The sequence below is a fragment of the Dermochelys coriacea genome, chromosome 9 (assembly GCF_009764565.3).
Source record: "Dermochelys coriacea isolate rDerCor1 chromosome 9, rDerCor1.pri.v4, whole genome shotgun sequence".
NCBI classification, from domain to species: Eukaryota; Metazoa; Chordata; order Testudines; family Dermochelyidae; genus Dermochelys; species Dermochelys coriacea.
The window spans coordinates 90,014,781-90,030,761 of NC_050076.1; the positions used below are offsets into that span (position 1 = coordinate 90,014,781).

Here is a 15,981-nt window from a genome sequence, read left to right on the forward strand (position 1 = left end):
CATGTGCAGGGGAGGAGGCAGAGAATAGGTTCATAAATTAAAGAAAGTAATACATGCAGCAAAAACAAAAGAGTTGTTTTTTTTTTAAAGAAACCACTGCAAAAATGTTGTTTCAATAATTATCTTTTCACACAGGTTATTGCTGCTTGTCTACAACCAGGCATAGAGCATAATTAGATTTTATTTCTTTAATCAAACTTGATCTAATTTGAGATTATCATTGTCAGTTCATGGACAAACACAGCTGATCAATAATGCTACTATTAAGTAATAAAGCAATCCTTGCTACCAAGCAGTTACTGTCACTGATGTATTCAGATCGAAAGTTTCATCTTGCTGAGTGAAATACAATGCAGGAGAGCTGACTTTTCCTTTTCCTCTCTCTCTCTCTTTTTTAAAGGCATCCCTATCTTGATGGTAAAAGGAATTCGAGAATCCACAAACAGGAGACTAACCTGCAATTACATGTTTCTTGGTAGGCCAAAAAAGCCATGAGAAACATGCTTTTGCAGCAGATTACATTATGTGATGAAGAAATATGTAACTTTAGCCATCCAAGTCATCCTGACAGCTGTGTCAATATGTAATCTAGTGTGATAAAATGCTGGCAAAATAAATACATTTAAATTAAAAGTTTTTGAGATAGAAATTGTTGCTTAAACTCATCAATTTAAAGTTCTCCAGGAATCAGATCCATGGATTGATATTTCATATAGATGTGTGACAACCATGGTTTCTTTTGCATGTTTTAGATTTCTAAGCAGTAATGGTGGTTGAAAGTTTAACCTAAAAGAGGAAAGATGAGTTTATGTCATAGCTTTATCCATCATCTTAGTGTACCTGTTAGAACTGTACTCTTGGATATTAATCTCAGCACCCGCATTAAATGCAAACCACTTGGTATCTTTAGCAAATGCTTCCTACTGCCAACTCTGGGATTATACCATTACTTTCAGTACCCAAGGGAACACAATGTAAAACCATAAGGCCACACAGAAGCTGTTGTTTTGCTGAAAGGATGGCGACCACATGACTTTGAAGTGATCTGCATGGACCACTGATTTTAGTCAGCTGAGAAAGACATTTGGAAAGTATATATAATAATCACCATATTTATCTGACAATTTTAGAAGGCATTTAGAATATTCTAATGTACCCTTTTGGAAAAAACCTCTGCAATTATTATTGTCACAGATTGTCGCCCCTGGGCAAGACTATCATTATACAACTGCAGTTGTGAAAGAAAAGTTTAAATTCTGCATCATCAAAAAAGCATTAAAACTGCCCTTGGAAGATTTAAGTTAGGCTTTTGGATAACCGAGAGCTAGACAGTACAAGAATAAGGAGTACTTGTGGCACCTTAGAGACTAACAAATTTATTAGAGCATAAGCTTTCGTGAGCTACAGCTCACTTCATCGGACACATTTGGTGGAAAATACAGAGGGGAGATTGATATACACACAGAGAACATGAAACAAGGGTTTATCATACACACTGTAAGGAGAGTGATCACTTAAGATAAGCCATCACCAGCAGCGGGGGGGGGGGGGGAAGAGGAAAACCTTTCATGGTGACAAGCAAGGTAGGCTATTTCCAGCAGTTAACAAGAATATCTGAGGAACAGTGGCGGGTGGGGTGGGGGGGAGAAATAACATGGGGAAATAGTTTTACTTTGTGAAATGACTCATCCATTCCCAGTCTCTATTCAAGCCTAAGTTAATTGTATCCAGTTTGCAAATTAATTCCAATTCAGCAGTCTCTCGTTGGAGTCTGTTTTTGAAGCTTTTTTTTGTTGAAGGATAGCCACTCTTAGGTCTGTAATTGAGTGACCAGAAAGATTGAAGTGTTCTCCGACTGGTTTTTGAATGTTATAATTCTTGACATCTGATTTGTGTCCATTCATTCTTTTACGTAGAGACTGTCCAGTTTGACCAATGTACATGGCAGAGGGGCATTGCTGGCACATGATGGCATATATGACATTGGTAGATGCGCAGGTGAACGAGCCTCTGATAGTGTGGCTGATGTGATTAGGCCCTATGATGGTGTCCCCTGAATAGATATGTGGACACAGTTGGCAACGGGCTTTGTTGCAAGGATAGGTTCCTGGGTTAGTGGTTCTGTTGTGTGGTGTGTGGTTGCTGGTGAGTATTTGCTTCAGATTGGGGGGCTGTCTGTAAGCAAGGACTGGCCTGTCTCCCAAGATCTGTGAGAGTGATGGGTCGTCCTTCAGGATAGGTTGTAGATAGTGGCAAGTGTCTTTAGGACTGTTTTACATCATATGCCATGGACAGAACATAAAGGGAGTTTAATAGGTTTTTCAGTTACTAGTGGTAAAGCATTACTTCATCAGGCCAAACAAAAACAGACAGAAGTGGGCAACCTGAAAGGAGCCAAATTCAAGCAAGGCTGAAGCTGCAGACAGGAAAATATGGAATAACTTTCAAATAGATGATCAGGGTTCTATAAAAAAAGGTTGAGCAAAGCATCAAAGTCTGGGTCCCCACTTGTCAAATTAGGAAGGAGTCTCATTTAAATTCTCAAGAAACCTAAGCTAGTGCAAAAGGGAAGCAAACCTAATTTGTATCTGCCCTTGAAGATTGGCAATATGATTCAGTTAAGAAGCAGAGTGTCCCTACTCCTTTAAAAACCTGGCCTGCACAGAGGAAATCTCAAGTACAGTTGGGCAGATATTCGAATGGTAGTAAAAAATAACATCAGTCATTGCTTCTCTGATTGCCTTCTGGGTTATGGACTGAGAGAGGAAAAATGATTTGATAGTTAGCAGAATGAGCCTCACTGAGTAAAACACACGCTTAGAACATAGCACAAGTATCAGTGGCATTCTCATGGCTAGTATGCAAACTACACTAGCAATCCACAGTGTATCAATATTATTGGGGTTCAGTGTAGTAGCATTGATAGAAATATCTCCGAGGCAAAGGACATTTTAAAGATTTTGGGACATTCAGTAACAACATTCCTAAGAATTCTTAACAACTATCATTTGGTCTCTGAATGCATCCGATGAAGTGACCTGTAGCTCACGAAAGCTTATGCTCAAATAAATTTGTTAGTCTCTAAGGTGCCACAAGTACTCCTTTTCTTTTTGCAAATACAGACTAACACGGCTGCTACTCTGAAACCTGTCATTTGGTCTCTGTTAACCTTCACTGGCAGATACTGTTTGATCCTTGCAACATGGCATTGCAATTCAGATAGCTTAACAGAACTGTATGATTCTAGTACAAGACAACCCCATTGGGGCTAGCAAAACAGAGCTGGAATTTATGTTTTCATTAATTTCAATTCTGGCTTCTGAACTGTACTATTCACCTCCTCTGAATTAGAAAATATCCATTTACACATGCCCTTCTACTACACTCAGCAAGCTATAGAAAGATGAGCAGTAGCACCTCATCTTCCTAGGGATGAATCCCAACCAGCTAGAATCAGCCCAGATGCATTACCTGTGCACAACCAAATTCTGTCTACTTTGACCGACACTGCCTGCAGAATCTGATGAAAATGCCGGTGTATCTTGCTCCAGGAGGACCATCCCAGAAGATCTGGTGTTGTAAGGATGGCAGATTGGTACTTACATTACTCTAACTGCCTGTGTAGGGATCCTGGCAGGATGCTTCTATGCCAGTGATTCTCAACTCATGGCCTGCTTGCGGCCCAATCAGCATATAGCGGCAGCCCATGTGATATCCTCAGGGCCATACAGGTACTATATATATATTGTGTGGATGCAGACCACAATGGTAAATAGGTTGAGAACCACTATACTGAACTGATCCCTGGCTGCTGTTTTGGTCTGTTGGGAACATTAGCATATGTGAGAAGTGTTTAATTCAGTGCAGGTCAACAGGGCCTGCACAGAGTGGGTGCAGGATCAGGAAAATACAAAAGTGAAATTTAGGTCACATGACTTTTCTTTGGGGCCAATTAGTCATTGGCAAGGATCCACCCAGAAAAATCTCTGTTTGTGGAATAAACCAAATCAGTGATTAAGCGTTAAACATTATACAGATCATACTCATTTTACATTCCCCGTTAGGGAACTTTTCCCATTGTCCCTTCAGAGATTAACACTCAATTGCTTTATGGTGGTATTTATTATTCCTTTTTACCACAGTAGCATACAGTGTGATAGAGATCCAGAAATGCGTATTCACCACGCTGTCAAGCTGGTGAATCTGCACGAGGGAGACTTTAAAAAAGGGATAAGTGAGATTTTAAACATCTCTTGAGAACACAGATTCACAGGAGGAAAATGCTTTAAAAACTACCTTAAAATTAATGCAATCTGAGGAAGCTTCCTTCCTTCCTTCCCTAATGAGGCTTGTCTTGTCTGCATTCACATTTATTTATTTTCTATGAAACATCTGAGTCATCTTTATGCTCAATAAGACAATAATTTCTGGAAAATGGGACATGGATAATTACACAGGTGAGAGAAATTAGTTTATTCAATTGTCTGAAGTTTGAAAAACTCAACTGCATCTAAAAGGACAAAGTGGTGTTGTAGCAGTGTCAGTCCCCGGGTCTTAGAGAGAGGAGGGGGGTGAGATAATATATTTTATTGGACCAGCTTCTGTTGGGGAGAGAGACAATAAAAGATATTACCTCATCCAGCTTGTTTCTCTAAAAGGACAAAGTCACATAGAACTCACACATTCCTGTGTGAAACAAGGAATCATTGAAATCATAGCTGTTGGATTCCTCTGTATAAACTGTACCACAAATACAATATAATTAGTACCCTGCATGCACAGCCTGTTCAGTAATCAATTAAGAGTCCCTTCAAAGAGACTCATTTGTTTCCCAGATAAGGGAAATGGAAAGTAAAATTTAAGGGAAGAAGCATGGTTTGGTGTTGAAAACAGAGCTAGGAATGGGAAGAGCTGAGCTTTTATTAATGGCCCTGTCACAGACTTCCAGTGTGACATTGGACTAGTCATTTAAGGCTTGATCTCAATGGGAGTAATTCCACTGATTTTAAAAAGGCAGTGGATAGGGGACTTAATCAGTCTGTGCCTCAGTTTCTCCATCTGAAAATCAGGGATAATACTACATGCCTGCCTCACAGGGGTATTGTATAGCTTAATTCATTATTTTTCATTAGGTCATCAGATGGAAAATGCATTAGAAGTGCAAAGTGTTTTTTATAATCCCAACATGTTATGCTTCATTCATCCAGTACTGTATGCACCCTCTTATCACAGGAAATTTGAACTTCAGCTGAAGTAACAAAAGAAGGTATCACTACGTATTTGAACTGAAAGCAAAGAGAGCCTGGGGTCATTCTATCAAATGAGAACGATCTGACTTCTTGATGTAGTTCAGACATTCCTTTTGATCTATATTTCTTGGAGGGTCCAAATATTTTATTGGCAATCATTTGGTAGCATCAACTCTTGCAAGTATTATGGCCATCCCAAACTCAATCCATTAAAATCACACCACAATGTATTTTCTCTGGGGCAGATCCTGGGGTGCTGGAACAATTTATATAGTGGGGCTGCTGAGAGCCATTGAACCAAACTATAAACCCTGTATCTTGGAAACCAATTCAAGCCAGGGGGGTGCAGCAGCACCCTCAACACCTTTAGTTCCTGCACCAATGGGCACATCTTCAGCTGGTGTCAATTGTCATAGCTCCATTAAGGGAGCTCATAGTTTCAATGAAATATACATTAATTTTTAATATGCTGAGAAAGCTGAACATATATAATGTTGCTGATACATATTAGGTGCCTGCTTCATACTGGGCTCAATCCTGCAAAGTGCTGGCCCCTTGGGGCTCAAACAAAGCGTTTAAGTATGGAAATAGTCCCACTGAAGTCAGTGGACAGCTCATGTGAATAGAGTTAAGCATGTGCCCCTGTGCTTTCCTGAGCAGGGGACAGATTGCTTAGCAACTTGCAAGACAGAGCCCTACAAGCACATTGGGCCTGATGCAACTTCTGTTGTCAATAGAAAGATTCCCACTCATTACAATGGGTATTGGAGGGGGTCCATTCAACACAGGAAGAGAATCAAAGTTTATCAGCCTACATTTTATTCTTTTTTAATAACATCAACCCTCAAACTTTGATATGTGAAATGAAGCAGCTACAGTCATATACTAGTTTGCACTGATTCACTTTCTTCCTATTGACTCTACAGCACTTTGTGTGTGTGTGCTAATGGGTTGCTCATAACTCTGAAATGTTCATAACGCTGAACAAAAGGTTATGGTGGTTCTTTCAAAAGTTTACAACTGAACATTGATGTAAAACAGCTTTGAAACTTTACTACGCAGAAGGAAAATGTTGCTTTTAACTATCTTAATTTAAATGAAATAAGCACAGAAACAGTTTCCTTACCTTGTCAAATCTTTTTTTTTTAACTGTCTCTATTTTTTTTAGTTGTTTATGTTTAACACAGTACTTTACTTGCTTTTTTTTATTTGTCTTTGCCACTGCGGGATTACATACTTCCATTTCCAAAAGAGGTGTGTGCTTGACCAGTCAGTTCATAACTCTGGTGTTCATAACTCTGAGGGGTGTATATGTGTGTGAAATTCACGTATTTCATAGGGACCTCAAATTATTTCTGCAATGGTTACAATCAGCAGTCACATGCAGATTTCGATTTTGGCTTCGGAGCATAGTGGTAAAATAGCTATTTTATATTAATGATGAAACTATGTAGAACTTTGTTATATTAAAGCTCAAATGATTGCTGTGTCAGATTTCTATGGGATACCACTGTACAGGTGAACTGAATAAGCACTTCCTGAGTCCTATTCCACATAGAAGTCCATTATGGCTTCACATACACGCACCAGTAGGGAAAGCACTTCCCCCCACCCTCCAATCTGTGTATTAGAGGTTCAACTTGTTGTCAAGATAGGATTCATTTTGAGTACCACTTTTTTTCGCTTTTGGGAATGTTTGATATTGGAAACACACAGTTCTGAATTTTCAGAGGGACTATTTAAAACAAAAGTGCCATAATCACTCCCAGAGAAGGAAAAGGGCAGGGCAGGGGTTTACTATAGTGGCATTTCAGATTGTTTTAAATGGTGCAAATCTGAGTTTAGATTTCTCCTGGAAATGTGAGAGTTTGTTATTTTGAACCCTACTGAAACACATATAAAATCACCAAAGAACAAAGAGTCCTTTACTTAAATTATTTATATATACATACAATATAAAAATTAGATGTGCTATACCGAATTCAGCGAGACTAGATAAAACATGCATATTCATAAAGTGATAAATATTTAAAAGGCATGTATTTAAACGAAAATCAGTTTATAAAAGCACAATGACTCTCTGACTTTAGAATTATATCATAAGCCTACAGTGCCAGAGTTATATTCTCCTGCTTACCATATACTACATTCAGGATGTCAGTTTATGCTCCCGAGAGCTTGTTTTAGGGCTGCTGTGTAGTGCATATAGTGGTTTTGGGTTATGAATTTCGCTTCCCCAGGTCTTTTTTCCTACTTGTGATCCATACCCTAGCATATTTTGTCAAACTCATGTTCAAAAACTCAGAGTTCATATTAATTTGGAAAAGAGAAAACCCAAACACCGAGGGCCAGATTGTGATGCTCTTATTCATGGCGGGAGCTGGGTTAAATTTTTTCCTTCAAACTTTTTTTTTGGGGAGAGGGCAAAAATGCAGATCTGGGTCAGCAGAAACATTTTGAGAATTCATGGCAATTTTGTCAAATTGCTTTAGAAGAAATTAAAGAAAAAATCAAAATGTTTTGTTTTGACTTTTTCAAAATGAAACCTTTTGGGGTTTTTATTCAAAACAACTTTTTCTTTAAAAATGTCCTTCAATTTCTTTTAAAAAAACGCTATAAAAGGCTGAAGATTGAGATGATATTTCAATTTGGGTTGAACAAAAGATTTAGTTTGATCTGAAACTTTTATCTTATTAAGTTTTTTGTTCCCTGAACAGGCCAACATGAACATCTCGTTTTACATTGTCCTGAAATGAATTTTTTCCTGATTTTTTGGGGACTGATAATGTACCAAAAAATCCATTATTCTCAGCGCTCTGCTCATGACTTCAGTGGGACCACTCGTACCCTTAGCCTCAGTCATGTTGAATGGGACCTATCACAACCTGTCCTTAGCTATGCAAGGGAGAATGCAAATTATCATGTTATTGCAGACTAGGATCTGCAATAGCAGTATTGGGCCCACATTCCTGTTATGCCCACATTCCTGCTCTGGTTCCACTGCTCTTCTTCATGAATAGGCTAGTGTACTTGTTCATGCCTAGGAGCTCCATGAGGCAGGGTACAGATCTGTTCTACATGGGCAGGTATTCTACCCTTTGCTGGAAAATGTCACTGGCAGCAGTGCATGGTCAAATTGCCTCAGGGGATGCACGGGCACTTTGCCTGGGCATCTCAACACCAAACCGAGCCCAGCATGTCTATCTAAAATGTGCACACAAAGCAGCTCTACAGAACACCAGGGAACTCTGGATGCTCTTGGGCTTTAACCACACCTTTCCGTGCCAATATGACACATCCCTTGCTGGGTGACTGTCGAAGTTGTTCTATCCCTTTCGTTAAGGGTTTGGTTCACTTGTTTGGCTGATCCTTGAAAAAGTTTTAAGTGACTACCAGGGATTAGCAAATCAAATAGCAGCTAATGTGAAGCACCAGGAGAAAACTGCTTAAGGCTCTCAGTCCATCCTTACTGTAGCCAATATAATGTCTAGCTGGAGGACCCAATGTTTGTCCGGGACAGCATCAGAAGAGCTTTTCCAGGAACCTGAGTGCCAAAGAGACTTAGATGATCTCATACTGAGATTATTACCTAAGGCACACAGGCAGGAAAGGCAAAACTATCCTGTGGCCAATGAAACAGAACATGTCAGCTTAGGCAAGATTCTGGCACACTCACTGAGCAGTACCTTCCTCCGTGCATAGTCCTGTTGAAGTCATTGGGGCTACTCAGCATGAATAAGGGTGTCAGTATCTGCCTCTTAATTAGGTGAAATTGCCTGTGCTGTATCCTAAAATTGCTTGAAACAAAACACTGCTTTTCCTAGGCATTGCAGGCAAATTCTAGGCATTGTGATATTCCATCAAACAGAAACTGATCATTTTCGTATTACACTTAGCTGCATGGAATGTGACTTTTCTTTAACTCTGATTAATAGATTTCAGACCACAGGATTTACACTGTGTTCTGTATTGTAGCAAAGTGTGAAAACAATCATTTCAATTTCTTACACCAGATTACACTCTTTATCAGACAGTAAGCATCAAAACATAATTCCAGGGAAAAACATGTAAGAGGGGCAAAACTGCAAGTTGCAGTTTGCTGAATTGCCAACTCACCGGTAGGTCTTGAAACTTCAGCTATTAGGAGGTATGGCTTTCCAAGCCATCCTGACATCTGATTCTATGGATCATCCACACAGAGGTCTAACCTCTGCTCACAACTCCCTGAGCCTCTTATCCCACCAAAATTTCCTCTCCTTTTTTCCGCTCTGTGCAGTTGGAAGGAGAAAATGAGATGGCCCTCAGAATGGCTATCTAAATGCTAGAGATATGAAATGTCTTAGTGTCATGCACAGTATTCTGGGCTGATATCCAAAATATTCCAGAAGTAGAGCCATAAACCTCAAAAAGAATCAGACAAGGTTAGCAGTAATTCTTTCCTGTTATAGAAACCTAGAGGTTTTGTAGTTTTCCAAGCATATGGTGTATGTTCCATTATTCTTTTCCACTAACTGATATTTGACAATGTAAAGAATCTTAATCCATTAGGAATCTTGAAAGTGTAAGCAAAACACATTACATCAACCTTTACACATATAAGCAAAGTGACGAGAATGAAGGAAGACTCGAACATATTTGCAGCCTATAAGTCGTGACATTTTTTAAATGAAAAGAGTCATGTGATTAATAGAGAGAAAATTATATTTGGCTCTAGCCAGTATTGTGATTCCCACATTTCCATATGTAACACATTCAGCCCAATATTTTGGTTGGAGGAATAACATCCAAGGCCTTGAGAAAAGACCACTCTGATGAAACAGGTTTCAGAGTAGCAGCTGTGTTAGTCTGTATTCGCAAAAAGAAAAGGAGTACTTGTGGCACCTTAGAGACTAACAAATTTATGATGAAACAAACAGTAGAGTTGTTGTCTGACACCTGTAAATTCACCAGTTCCTGCAACTGTTGTGAACTCCCTTGACAATTCAACCACGGCAATTAGTTTTCTTTGATGTAAGACAGAGTATGCAAATAGCCTTACATGGAAAGGTTATATGGTAGCTTGTAGTCATCCACAGAGTTTGAGAAATTAGCTGTTTAGCAGCAGGGAAAATTCTCTGCCCCTGTAGCATGCTAGTGTGCAGGATTTAGTGATTCTGTTTTGGATTACTTCTTCCACTTGTTTTATGCAGAGACTCATAAACCTTTCACATCCCCCCAAGGAACCACCATATTCTCTTTTCTTCTTGACATTAATGGTATTTGAATCCAGGTTTCCAGAGGTGAAAGGCCAGTGTGTTAGTTTCCTGTGTTACCCACTGTCTGGTGGTTTGAGCTGGTTGGGAATTTTTTTGTTAAAATGCTTTTTTGGTTCGAAAATGTGATTCATTGAAACCAACCCATTTTGTGGAAAGGGTCAGTTTCAACCAATTTCTTGACTTGTAATATTTTTTTTAAAGTTTTGAAATTGTCCAAAATGTTTTGTTCTGACATTTTCAAAATGAAAAATTCCAGTTTTCCACTTCAAAACAATTTGTTGTTTGTAAATTTAACCTGATTATAGTAAAAATCTTTCCTACACAACATACTGCACAAGAATCTTGGCTGACACCTGCTCCCACCACCTGCCACAATGATTTCATCTAAGCAGATCCTCAGTTCCTACGGATAAGCTCATTTTGTATCTACTAGCATTTGGCCACCTTATCATTGAATACTGGCTCATCCCATCTTGGTTTGGGCAGAGTTGGCTATGTTGTGATGTGTACATAGCCAATTATCTACAATTTGCTATGGAAACAATGTGCATGCTTTCCATTATGAAGACGTTTGTCTATGGCCAATTAAGCATGATCTGCAATGAGCCTGCTTCTTGCAGCCCTCTCCCTTTAACAGTCTTCAATTCTCCTCCTTCAAGAACAGCTACTGCAAAAGTGACTTGTCCTTTGACAGTGAATATGGAGTGTAGATAACAAGCCTCATTGGGTAAATGCAATAGTATGCAGAAGAGCTATTCTTGGCCGTCTGCAGATGTAATGTATCAGGTGTCAAACCATCAAATGTGTCCAAGGCCAAATCAAGAAAATCCATGGCCCTAGACACAACTCACATGGGGCACTCATTGCTCCACTTCTATGCTGTGGTCTTTCTCCAGGCATGGTCCCACCCACCTTAGAGACGACAGTGGATTTCAGAGTTAAGATAAACAAGACAGATCACATCTCTTGGAGCTACTGTTTCAGGCTGTCTGCAGACTCAGGCATCACTTATACTTGGTTCACATTTTGAAGCTTTTCTTTGCATCATTGAAGGTTAGCTACATAATTATTTTTTATATGAAAACTGAGATTCTGATCTCATGTGACTCCAGGAGCTGTGGCACTAGGCACAGGACTATAATGCCTGTGCCTTTATCCAGCCGTGACCAAATCCACTAACAACCTTTTAAAATGCATGAGACAACAGCTATTGAGTAGCTTGTTTATCAAGACATTCCATCCACAGATACCTAATTAAATTACTAACTTCAGAAACTGGACCTTAAACAACAAATGGGTGAAATTCAGATTCAGTCTAAATGGGTGCAAATCCGCTAAGTATGACCAGATATTTTATTAACATTCCAGCACCTCAATCAAGGTTGCAGCCCCATTGTGCTACAAGGCACTATACAAAGGAAGACAGCGTCCCTGGCCCAAAGAATTTACATTCTAAGCTGACTAGTGACCTCCAAAGAAGGGAGCAAGGGATACCCCCACATGTACATAGGCTATTCTGTATGACTTGATTCTGAGTGAATTGCATTACATAAATAAATATGTTTGTGCCAAAAAGTTTATGGTAATTTCTGAGTGCGCCATCTGTGTTAAAATATACTTTTACATAGTTACGTGTCAAATCTGGTGAGATCTTAGGTCAAAAATGCATGTGTAATTTGGAGGCTTTTAGAGAGCAAACCAACTATACAAAAAAGTGATTCTGATACAAAACATAAAATGAAAAGTTAGTTAAGAAGCATATTAAAAATTCAGATTAAACAAAAGCTTCAGTATTACAATCCACAACACTAGCTGTATAATTATATAAAAGAGACATGTAGCTCTTACATGAAATTAAGGAGAATCTAAAATGCAAAGGCCTGAATCTTCTTTCACTTACATTAGTTTTACACCAGTGTAAGCCCAACTGACTTCAATGGAATAACTACTGATTTACGCCAGCGAAACTGAGACTGGAAACAAACATGATGCTTAGAATGAAAAATAATCCTCAGCATGAAATACATAATGGTGGCTTTCTTGATCCATGCTATCCAAGTTCAGAATGGCTTTCTGCCTGTAACCCTGTCATCATTGCATCCTGACATGATCTTAATTAGCCTTAGTTCTACTGCAGAGAAGCCTACTGAGGCATTTAGCACCAGCTAATTAATCAGCTATTTTGTACGCAATATAAAAGCAGGACAGCAACTGACAGTGTCAATTCATTGATTTGAGTTAATCCAAACAGAAATTAACCCTGCCTTTTCCCCTTTGAAGGAAATGAGGTACGTGGCATAGAATGAATATTCTGACACATTTCCTTTACTATACATTGCTGATTGTCTTCTTTTTCCTTAACAGATGTATATATACCATGACTTCCCATGAAGCATAATTTTTTTCAATTGTTATTGGAAGAAAATCATGTGAGTTTAAATGTCACTCATATTTAAAGGCTTTACTGCAGTATAAGTCAAACCACAGACATTTTAAATGTTTTCATTTCTGCTGCAGGATTTCAGGCGCCTTGTATTTTCTTAGATTTTGTTATCTGATTTAGCAGCATAGCTCCCACTTTTGAGAAATGGCATCAGATTTTTCACCTATTATATAAATATTTGTGGGTGCAATTTATAGCACTTAGGCACCTAGTAGCTCAGAAAATAAATAAGGTAATTAGGTGTCTAAATGCTATGAAATGCACACATAATTACTTGCAGAATTAGAAGCATTATTGTTTGTCTAATTTATTGTATTTCTCAACTTTACTCTGTTTGGGATGCATCTTTATCCTCTGCACCACAAGAGACATGAAATCATGATGTTATGTCTATTGATGTCAAAGGGTTAACCATATGATTATTCTGTGTGGTGAAGAAGAAAAAAATATCACTATCTAAGGAGAACAGTTTCATAGGAAAGCTGACTCTCATAGGCTTAGCTTGAAGTAGTTCAGTAAATGACATAAAACCACAGACAGGCTTCTTCAGTTTTGTTTGACATCTGTAATATGCAACAGTATTTAAGTCCTAGTAAATGCAGAGCTTAATAGCTAGCAGTGTCTTGCTTCAGCAGAATACAGTAAAACTACCTGCAAGAAGAAAAGGACTCCTTTTCTTTTTGCGAACACAGACTAACACGGCTGCTACTCTGAAACCTGCAAGAACAATTTGCTCAGTAACTAATATTAAACATATGAAGGAGTAGCTTAATGTATCGTGATTTCTCACAGATAGTCCAATTCTAAGAACAAGCCAGTAAGAAAATAATCTTTACACAGAGGAGGTATTTAAATGATAATTTATTTCAGGAGCTGACAGCAAATTGCTCAACGTTTTCTCTCTATAGAATTTATGTCCCAAAGCAGTTGACTATCTATAGTATAAATTATGAAAAAGTATGACAGATCCAGTGTTTTCATTTTCAATGCAATCTCAACACAGGCATATGTAAGTCTTTTATTCACTATCCGGTGCAAACAGCCATTCACCATTATTATTGTTCAGGCTCTTGAGATGCTCTCTTATTTAAAGACCCATCACAATAGATTAGGCAGGCTTCTGAAATTGCCAAATATTTCAGGTGCTGTCAGTCAGGATTACTGCTCATCAGACGATGGGATTTAATGTCAACTTCTCATTGGATAATGCCCTGCTTTTAATTTATTCTCATGTTTCTTTAAAATACAGTAATTTTAACATCAATAACAATGATACAAACACTGAGGTTGTTTTCACTAGACTAAACACACAGGATCAAAGTGTTTTGATTCCTGTTTTAACATGAAGTGGATAATTTATCTAACAAGAGTGGCTGAGGACAAATGTAATGGAAGGCAAAGAAAGAACTCGTCACACACCAGAACCAAGCTAAATCTTTCCCCAGGCTCAGATTCAGTGAGAGAAGGATTTCTCTTTGCCTACTCTGCCATCCCTGCAATCCTCCAATAAGTACTGACATCTCTTCCATCCATACAAGCTAACCAAAAAGACACAGAGTCTTCCTTCATCTTGGAAGAGCACCCCGATACTTCAGTAACTCCTGTAGGCTCCTTGCTGGCCCTTTGCTGTCATTGAATTCAAATTTCCCTCATGCTTTCATGTGCGTATCCCCAAGGTACATGAGATATGAAATCCACACTAGCCAGAACTGCTCATAATGGGATCTTCGAAAACAACTGTAAGGACCTATTAAGATGATAGGAATGAAGAGGCAGAGAGCTCGGTCCAACATGACAACTGTAGCGGGAGAGAGCATAATAGAGCCAGACCCAGACTCCTAGGCCTCGTCTTCACTAGGAAAAAGGTGTGTTTTTAACATGTTTAAAATCTCTGCAAAGACAAGGTAAGTTGTAGTTTTAATGTGTGTTTGCTGGTCAAGGTAAACCTCAGAACCTCTTCTACAGTTTACCATGACCAGCCAACTCATGTTAAAACAACAATTTGCCTTGTATTCACTTAACTAACCTGTTAAAATACACTCTTTTTCATGGTGTAGTAATAGCCCTAGAGCTTAGAAAGGTTTTAGAGAAGGCTCTACACATATAAATTATTTTCCAAACTAAATCGACCTCCCCAAACCTTTTTACTTTCAACCATTGCTAATCATGAACTTGGAGCAATAATGTGTTTCTTTCTCTGAGTAAAACATATTCATCTTAATTCTTTCAGGTCACTTTACCCTAGAAAATATTAAATACCATTTTGTAATGATCATTTGTTGATATTGTTCCTTTGGTTCTGCGATGAATGACATTACGTTTGCATAAGATTTCATCTAAAAATACACATGGTAGTTTCATACACTGAATTAAATCAGAGACCCAGTGGTTGTCAAAAGTTTCAAAACTACCAGCATTCTCAACTGCAGAGAATTCTTGAATTCTCCATGTATTTCTATTTGATCTCACAGATTACTAGTACATTTTAACTTTACCATGATCTATGCTTCCCAAAATCTATCAGCGCCCTTATGTCTCTCTGCACATTCAGACCCAGTTTTTAAAATGTTAGTCTACACAAAATGTCTGCTCAATCTTTAGCTGCACCAAACATCATGAAAAACTTGCACGAATCCATTTAGTAATAACACGTCAAATGTGGCCTCGTGGGACTTGACCCTTTGTCACTTTGCTCAGTATACAAGCCCCTCAGAACTTCATGGCAACGATGGAACCCAGATCCTTTTGCTCCAAAAGTGACATCCCCTGCTATTTAAACTAAAGGAGAATCTCCATGAGCCATGTAGGACATAAGGCCCACAGTTACCTGTTCTGAATCTATGCAAAGGAGGGCAGTGATTAACATATACGTTACTTGTTCATTACAATAAAATGTTACATAGGAATTTCCATACTGAATCAGACCTGTGGCGCATTTAATTCAATATCTTGTCAATGGCCAGCACCAGATATTTCAGAGAAACCCCTACAACAGATAGATGTGGGATAGTCTGCTCCCACCGCCATGAAAAAG

General features: G+C 38.6%; 1 protein-coding gene across 6 annotated transcripts in view; it reads right to left on the bottom strand.

Annotated features, from left to right (window-relative positions):
• Nucleotides 1-15,981, bottom strand: part of GRIA3 (glutamate ionotropic receptor AMPA type subunit 3) — a 222,117-nt gene that overhangs the window by 168,329 nt on the left and 37,807 nt on the right. The window lies entirely within an intron of this gene.